The sequence below is a fragment of the Ranitomeya imitator genome, chromosome 1, assembly GCF_032444005.1.
Source record: "Ranitomeya imitator isolate aRanImi1 chromosome 1, aRanImi1.pri, whole genome shotgun sequence".
Classification (NCBI taxonomy): domain Eukaryota; kingdom Metazoa; phylum Chordata; class Amphibia; order Anura; family Dendrobatidae; genus Ranitomeya; species Ranitomeya imitator.
In genome coordinates, this window is record NC_091282.1 from 19,986,608 (window position 1) to 19,995,742 (window position 9,135).

Below are 9,135 nucleotides of genomic sequence, written 5' to 3' on the forward strand. Positions count from 1 at the left end.
ATTTCTCTGGACCTGGACTGTTGTGAATTCTGTTGTCGAACTCCCTCCTGTGGTCGTGAATGGTACTTCGGCGAGTTCTGTCCATGGACTCCCTCTGGTGGCTGTGAGTGAAGCTGCTGCTTCTGAGGTTCCTTACACAGGTGAACTAGTTTAGTCTTTGGCTGGCTGCTCTATTTAACTCCACTCAGATCATTACTCAATGCCAGCTGTCAATGTTCCTGCATTGGTTCAGTTCGCTCTTGGATCTTTCTGGTGACCTGTCTTCTCCAGCAGAAGCTAAGTTCCTGATAGTTATTATTTGTTCATTGTTTCCTTGTCCAGCTGGTTATCATGATTTTGTCTTGCTAGCTGGTAGCTCTGGGATGCAGAGTGGCATCGCCGCACCGTTAGTCGGTGCGGAGGTCTTTTTGCACACTCTGCGTGGTCTTTTGTAGTTTTTTGTGCTGACCGCAAAGATACCTTTCCTATCCTCTGTCTGTTTAGTAAGTCTGGCCTCCCTTTGCTGAAACCTGTTTCATTTCTGCGTTTGTGACTTTCATCTTTACTCACAGTCAATATATGTAGGGGGCTGCCTTTTCCTTTGGGGAATTTCTCTGAGGCAAGGTAGGCTTTATTTTCTATCTCTAGGGCTAGCTAGCTCTTAGGCTGTGAAGAGGCATCTAGGGAGTGTCAGGAACGCTCCATGGCTATTTCTAGTTGTTGTGATAGGATTAGGGCCTGCGGTCAGCAGAGCTCCCACATCCCAGAGCTTGTCCTGTGTGAGTTTAACTATCAGGTCGTGCCGGGTGCTCCTAACCACCAGGTCATAACACTGGACACAGTATGACAGACTTAAAAGTCTTAATACTAAAAGGTAATTTTAAGGACCACATGGAAAGAAAAATTTGGGAATACAAACTAATGAAGATGTTTAATTAGTTCACACTAGGACTCAATTTAACACCTGGATTTATGAGTCACTACATGGATACCATTCACACCTCCACCAGATGGGCTCCAGATAACTAAGAACATTATTCCCACTGCCTCTCCATTTGTAAGAAAATACCTAATTTGATTACCTTGGCTTATCTATGGACTCATCACACTTCCCACCCCCTAACAAATGTCCTGCTGTACTATTCTTTAAATGTTGTGCTTGTTTCTTATTAATCTATTTGTAATCTTGCCTGAAGAAGGAGCCTCTTTGCTCTGAAAGCTTGCAAACATATTATTTTCTGGTTAGCCAATAAAGGTATCACTCCTAGAATACTTCTGTCATCATGGGGCAGAAAAGTATTCACATCGATTATAAACATGAAAAACATAACAATAATAATAACAGAAACAAAACAGAAATATCAGCCAGAAAATAATCAGTATAATGAACACTGGTCCAGCCGCTCATTCTCTCCTCTCACACATTATATATACAGAATAATAACTGACATTAAGTACTTACAGCTTCTGGTCCGGTCACAAAACTAAATAATAACAAATAAACAATAGCAAAGAAAAACTATATACATAAAGATTTTTTTTTATTATTTTATTTCTTTTATTATTATTTTTTTATTTTTAAATATTAAATAAAATAACCACAGACTATAAAAATATATACAATACTAAGCGAACCACCACCCCACACTCAAGCCCACTATTCCCAACCCCCAAACTGACCTACGAGCTGGTCCTGCGTCTCATGCCTCAGTTCATTTCGAATATCCATAGGCCAGATCAGGCAGTGCCAGTTTTTCCCCCAAACTCCCCAGTGCCCGTAGTCCCACAAGATAAACCCACCGCCCCCCTTTTCCCACCACCCAACCTAACACCTACACCCAAATCTATATCCCTATATAAAATATATACAGCAGCACAAACTACAATAACCACAAATCCCAAGTTCGGCGCCTGAAGCTCTACATCACTGTATAATGATCAAATAAAACAAAAATCCACAGTGTCAGCAACAGCCAACCACCAGGAAAGGAGATGACCACACTAAAAGAAAAGTCCCTCCAGAGGAGAGCGGCCCTCCGTGTGCCCAGTCTCCCATACTTCAGAGAGAGCACCTTCACCAGGTCACCGAGTATGGTCCTAAACACATTGTCCACTGGGAGGATTTTCCATTGCATTGATACTAAGCACCGTGCGTTCCACGTGTGATACCTAACCACTGCGCTAACTAGAAATAAGGTGCAGCGGTCCCGACCACCAAGGTTTCTGAATGGTCAATAGCATAAGAGAGACCGGCCAGCCGAGACCGGTCAGCCGAGACCAGCCAATGGAGGCGCCCACCCTGTTGTACACCTCTACGTTGAAGGGACAATGAAGCAGGAAGTGGTTCATGCTTTCCAGCAAGGTACCACAATGCTCCTGAGGACAGTTCCTGTCCTCAGAGCTCCTACACTTCAGATTGTCCCTCACACACAGTTTCCCATGGAAGCAGCGCCAAGCCAAGTCCCAAAAACTTCGAGGGGATCCTGATAGAATTCAAAAGATGCAAACCCACCCCAAGATCCCGACTTGGGCAATACCTGAGAGCCAGAGGCCTCTGGAAATGGGTCAACAGAACCCTATTGCCATCTGGAACAGGAGATTTTTGGGGGGCAAGCCCCTCAATCACCAACTTAACTTCCTCTTCCCTGATCATTTCAGTCAAAACATCAAGAGAGGGGTCTACCCCTGGTTCGGGGACGGCTTCAGCCTGCACAGCCGACATCTCATCCCAATCAAGATCCCTCTTCCCCAAGAGGTGCGAGTAGAAAGATCTGACAACCTCCAGGAGTCTAGTGTCTACCAGTCCTGTGACTACTTTACTATTCACTGACATCTTGCAGTTTCTGTAAGGGTCGGGCGAGTGGTACTTCCCGTAATCCCTCTCAAAAACCAAAGATGCGCGTCTATCGTACTGACACCCCATAAGCAAAGATTTCACTCTGCAGATCTCCTCGCGGCTACATCCAGTTGAGACAAGATGCTCGAGTTTCCTCCTCAGACCCTGATACAGCCGGTACCTGCTCAGACTCCTGAGGCTCAAGAGCTGGCAGAAGAATCTCGCCACCCTTTCCTTGAACATCTCCCACCACTCTGACTTACTGCTACAAAGATCCAGTAAGGGTACCTGGCTCTGAAGAAAATCCTCAAAGGACTGTCTTATCTCCGCTTCTTCCAAAAGAGACGAATACAGCCTCCAAAAGCCTCTTTCCATCCAGAGGGTCTCTGTAACATTCAGAGAAAACAAAATCAAACAGTGGTCGGAGAACTCCACGTCAACAACAGACACTGCTGAAGAGACAGCTTCCTCCTTTAAATAAAACCTATCTATCCTAGACCTGCAATTACCTCTATGATAGGTGAACCCCTCGTGGCCTGAGGTGAGCTGAATGTGGACATCCACCAGGCAAGCCTCACTAGCTATACTATTAAGGGCGACGCTATCATAAGTCAGCTTGTCTCTGCAACCTCCTCAATCTCGGGGCCTCATGACAGCATTGAAGTCCCCTCCAAAGACAACCTGCCGACTTGTAAAAAGGTAGGGCTTGATCCTCATAAAGAGAAACTTCCGGTCCCACTTAGACTGGAGACCATAGATGTTGATGAGCCGTAGCTCTTGTCCCTTCATGAGGACATCTAAGATCAGGCACCTTCCCATTTCTAACTCAATAACCCGTCGGCATTCTACCGGTGCGGTAAAAAGGACCGCCACTCCGCTATACGGCTCGGCCGCAAGAGACCAATAGGAGGGCCCGAGTCTCCACTCCCTCTTAGCTTTAAACACGTCTGCCATGTTTGGCAGCCTGGTCTCTTGCAAAAAGAAAATGTCAGCTTCAACCCGGCTGAGAAAATCAAAGGCTGCAAATCTAGCTGTATTTGACTTTATGCTGGCGACATTAATGGACGCCAGCGTCAACGGAGTGGGTTCCGCCATCAATGGTGATTGAGTTAGATGGCTTTCTTTTTCCCACTCCCCTTAATATCTGCCTCAGAGGAGGAATCCTTCCCCCTCTTTAATGACAATGAGGTGTCCATTCCCATGTGTTTTTTATTTTTATTGTCCTCATCTCCGGACTCTGGACCAGTCCCTCCCTCCAAGGACCTTATCTTCCCAGAAGAAGGAGACTTGGCAGCCCAGTAAGCCCCGCCGATGCCAGAACCTCACCCTCAGTTTCCTCCTCAGAGGAAGAGATGTTCTCAAGGGCTTGGAATCGGTTAGAAAGACCAACCAGAGGGGAGTCAGTCCTTCCTTCTTTGGGTACCTTAGTCAGAGCGGGAGAATATGTTTTGTCTCCCTTTTTTCTCTTCTTTTTGGTGCCGAGCTTACGCTTGTCCTGTAGCCACTGCCTATTATCCTCATCCATACTTTCATAATGGGCGGATTCGGAGGCAGTGGCACTTTCCTCCCTGTGGATCCTCCTGACCTCCTCATCCAACTCATCATCCCTCGAGGCCTCAGCAGCAAGACTAGTGTCCAGGACAGGGGCCGCCCCAGTAGCCTGGGGCTCACCCAGCTCCTTATCCTGTCTGCGCTTGTCTAGACGTCTTAGCTGGGTAGGCGTCTTTTTATTGCTTTTCCTCCTTGGTCCCTCAGCTCCCTCACCCCTGCTAGTCCCTTCCCTAGTAGAATCAGCATCAAGGCTTTCTCCCAAGGGGACACGACTGCATTAGCGAAGGAGCAAGGACAACGGCTGAATGGGTGACCTAACTCACCACACAGGTGACACCTAATCTCCACACAAGATGTAGCAAGATGGCCAATATCCCCATACAATGCACATTTCTGTACAGTGTAGTTTGCACTAAAGTGTGTGTGTGGTCACCGCACATGTGCAGAGCTTCGATTGCCCCTGGTAGAAGACCAGGATACGTTCGCTACCCAGGAAGGCAGATGATGGTATGTGGGCAACCGTACCACCTGAACGCTTAAGTTTTACTATAAACGTCCAGGCCCCTGACCAGATACCAAACTCGTCACGGTTTTTCTTTGGCATCTCCATCACCTCTCCATACCGGCAAAGCCATGCCATGGCGTCATAACAAGAAAGTGACTTGTTACAGGTCATCACGGTCACTTTCTTGACTTGGTTTTGGTGAGACACTGCCCGAATGGCAAAGTTTCGCCAGCCAGGCTAATTTTTTTGCCAACTCATAGTTCGACCAGAAGAGCTCAAGCCCCTCCAGCCGAACAAAGCTGACATCAAACTCAGGCATGGAATAGGGATGTATCAAGGTGTAGATGTCAATCGCCTTGAAGCCCATCCTCAGCAGGAGCTCCACAACCTTTGACCTTGGGGGACACGCATCACTGCCCCTCCACTGAAGACGAACCACTGCCCGAATGGCAAAGTTTCGCCAGCAGGGCTAATTTTTTGACAGCTCATAGTTCGACCAGAAGAGCTCAAGCCCCTCCAGCTGAACAAAGCTGACATCAAACTCAGGCGTGGACTAGGGATGTATCAAGGCGTAGATGTCAATCACCTTGAAGCCCATCCTCAGCAGGAGCTCCACAACCTTCGACCTGGAGTGACACGCATCACTGCCCCTCCACCGAAGACGGACCACATTCCTATGCACACTACCCGGCCCGGCAGTTGGGAGGTACCACACTGTATCCCCCCATCTTTGTTCTCGGAAGGCCCAGAGGCCCTGCCTCTCTATCCAGAAGGATAGATCAACCTCTTGACGCTCTACCATTAGTGATCTCACCCCCTTCTTTAGAGCCTCCAGGAGACGCCAGTGCAACATGCCATTCCCAGATTCCGGAGACAAGGAGGATGTGCTATTTCCCCCAGAGGGGCTAGCGGCATAACTCCTGACAGGTGCTGCCACCACCGGTGGGTCAACCGCACCAGTGACCACATCAAAACCAACAGTATCACAATTACCCTCCTCCATAACCCCCTCACCCTTCTCCAAACCAGCAACCATACCACTAGACAAAGAATTTTCCTCATCCATACTCATGACCACATTTACTCCTGCTGGACCAGTGACAACAAAGGGTGGCATTTTGACCTCCGCATCATCAGGCACAGGGGGCTCAGTCTCCTCCACAGAACTGGAGACGACCTTACCCCTAGTTTTATGGGTGCCCTCTGCATCAGTTGATATTTTCTGCTGCTTCATGGTTGCTACCAGGCGCCATTGATCCTTAGCTGCTGTGAGGCACTGCTGATCCTTAGTATCAGTATCTTTTTGATCAGCAGTGCCAACACAAAATAGGACTTTGGGAGAACTGGAATTCCAAGTCCCGGCAACCCACTCACACTGCCGCCGCTTCTCAACGAAGTGATCAGCGGCAACAGCATTCAGGGGCACCAAAGCTACTGGAGCTGCCACGACACTGGGCCGCTCCCCCTTCCCAATGTGAAGCGCACCACAGTATCGTGGCATGACCGTTCACCCGCAATCGGGCCGCCCTCACTGTCCAGCCTCTCGACTGATGCACTGCTGCTATGTCCCTGCTACTACAAGCAGAGGTGGAGCGCTGCACCTCACTACATTGCTTTGTAATCTCCCCATGCCTTTGCACCGGATCCACAGCAGAACCCGGGCTGGGCTGGGCAATGGGGCTTATACAGCGTGCTGAAACCGCAGCCGACTCAGGGGTACAGGGAGGGGGGCATATACATAGCTTACCACTTCCTGCAGCTTTGGCTTGTTGGTTTCCTTTGTCTTTTTCTATTGGCCCCCAGGTGCCTCCTCTGGTAAATCATCACCAAGATGGAAGTTCTGAAGGCACACTGGGGACTCCAGGAGCTTAATCTCCACCATTAGTGGCCCTCTCTGACCGCTGTTGTCACTGTCCTCCCAAGAGCAAGCAAAACTGCACCCAGATGTCAATATCGCCTGACCTGCAAGGAGCTCGCTGCACAAGGCCTGCGGGTGACTTGGCAGGCCACCAGGTGGGGCTTTCTGCTGGTCATCATCCTCATCATTATCATCATCCACCTGGCTCTCAGGCTGCCACCCCATCTGTCTTTGCTCTCTGGTGTCAGCCATTTCACTGAATATGTCCTCATTCATAAGCTTTTCCTTGAATGGTCCACTTTTTTCTCTGATGAAAGCTTTTCTGACTTCAAGCTCATTGATTTCAACTTTCAGTCTCATTACCTCCGCCTGGAGCTGATTCTTCTTTGGTTTGGAGGCACCTGCAGCTTTAGCTCTTGTGCAGCGCAGCTCTTCCCGGAGCCTCCTCAGGGTCTTACTCACCTCTTTAACTCACAGAGATGGCTCATTACCCAGGAGGCATAGGTGGACACAGACTCCCGGGGTCTCTGCAGCGCCCAACCCTCCTCAGTGAGGTTGGCCTCACTTCCGTGAGCACTCAGTTTGCCTCCGGAAATCACACCATCTTGCATGCTAGCAGGCTTCTCCTCCATGTTGGAAGCCTTGTGGCTTCTCTGTGTCTCTGCAGAACTGGGCGGAGTAGGAGCCACATTGCTGCAACTCCTGGTTGAGCGTCTCAACCCTGAGTCTTTTGATGTGCAGGCTGGTTGCTGGTTCCTTCTGCCCCCCACCAGCTTGGTACGGGAAACAGAAGCCTGGGACCTGGCTCTTTCACTCATCCCAGGAAACCCACTCCCTCCCTGGGTAAGAGAGCGAGCAGGTCCCCGGGTGGAGAGCTGGTGGTTCTCTGGAGCACAGGAGCAGACAGCAAGATCAGTGGCAACCGCACCCACAATTAGCACAATGAGCAGCAGCTGAGCAGAGGGGCACTCACTATTCTGCTGGTGCAGTCACTGTGTACATACATTACATTATTGATCTTGAGTTACATCCTGTATTATACCCCAGAGCTGCACTCACTATTCTGCTGGTGCAGTCACTGTGTACATACATTACATGACATTGGTATTGTCGACTACCATGATTAAGTGCCTTCCCAAGGGATCACCGACCCCTTTTCCTTCCCAACCTCCGAATAACGACATGAGTCTCAAGTTGGATATAATTGGCCATAGCGGCCTTTATTATAACAAACAAAACATATAACCATAAATGAGCTGGGAAGGGGTCCTTGAAGCTAAAAATCTGGTGTCACCCATAGTATAAACAAGTGGACAAGAGACCAACCGTAGATTACTCTCAGCCGTTACCCCACAGGCTCGAGAGCACCAAAATACCCCGAAGGGTTACCATTGTCCACTTCCAACTTAGGAATCTGGCCCACCATTACCAAGATTCCCCCAACTCACCAGACCCGCAACCAAAACTTAAACCAACTGGAGAATCCGTATCCCGACGGACCCCCCAGGCCAATTTAGCACCAACTCCAAGGACCCCTCCCCGCGCCACCACGAGGATACTTGACCCCCTCAAGTACCCGAGACCCCACCAACCTTAACCGCTATGGCCCGCTCAATTCCAGACTGTAACCCCAGAGCCCACAAATCAATGCCCACCGCGTTCAGATGAACCCCGTCACCCAAAAGAAATTGGTCACCACCACGCTCCAACTCAAAATGGCGCACGGCCATACCTCCGTTCCGCACAACAAAACCCGACACGGCCCGATTCACCTTAATTCGGGCTTTATTTATCTTGTCCACCGACCTGGCGTGCCTCCAAGATGTCCGAGGAACAATCTCCGACCACACTATGGACATCTCCCGAAACGAAACCCATAACCGGAGCATGTCGTGTTTAATGTCCCGGATCAACTCCCGACAAGGACGAATTCCCAAGTCGTTTCCCCCGACGTGCAGAACCAAAATATCAGGAGGCCTGTCCAGTCGAATGCCATTATGTACCTCCTCCAGGACTCTGTTCCAACCTAAACCCCGAAACCCCAACCACCTGATGACGGCCACGTCCCTGGAAAACCCAAGCTGTCTTCCATCCTGTCTGACGTCGGCCCGTCTCGCGCCCCAGTACACATATGAGTGGCCGACAATCCACACCAACAGCGAGGATGAACCTGAAAAACATAAACAACTTAGACAATCGCCAAAACAAACAAAAGATCAAACCGTTCCCAGCTGCTCAAGGCCTCACATAACTCCGATAACGGCTGGACTCCCACCGCCCAATCCTTTGCACCACCTCAGGAGCCAATCCGTTTCTCGCCGCCTCGGTGGCAGCCCCGATCCGGAAAGAATGAGAGGCGAACCTGGCAGAATCTACCCCGATGGCCTTTAAACACTGCCGAAAAAC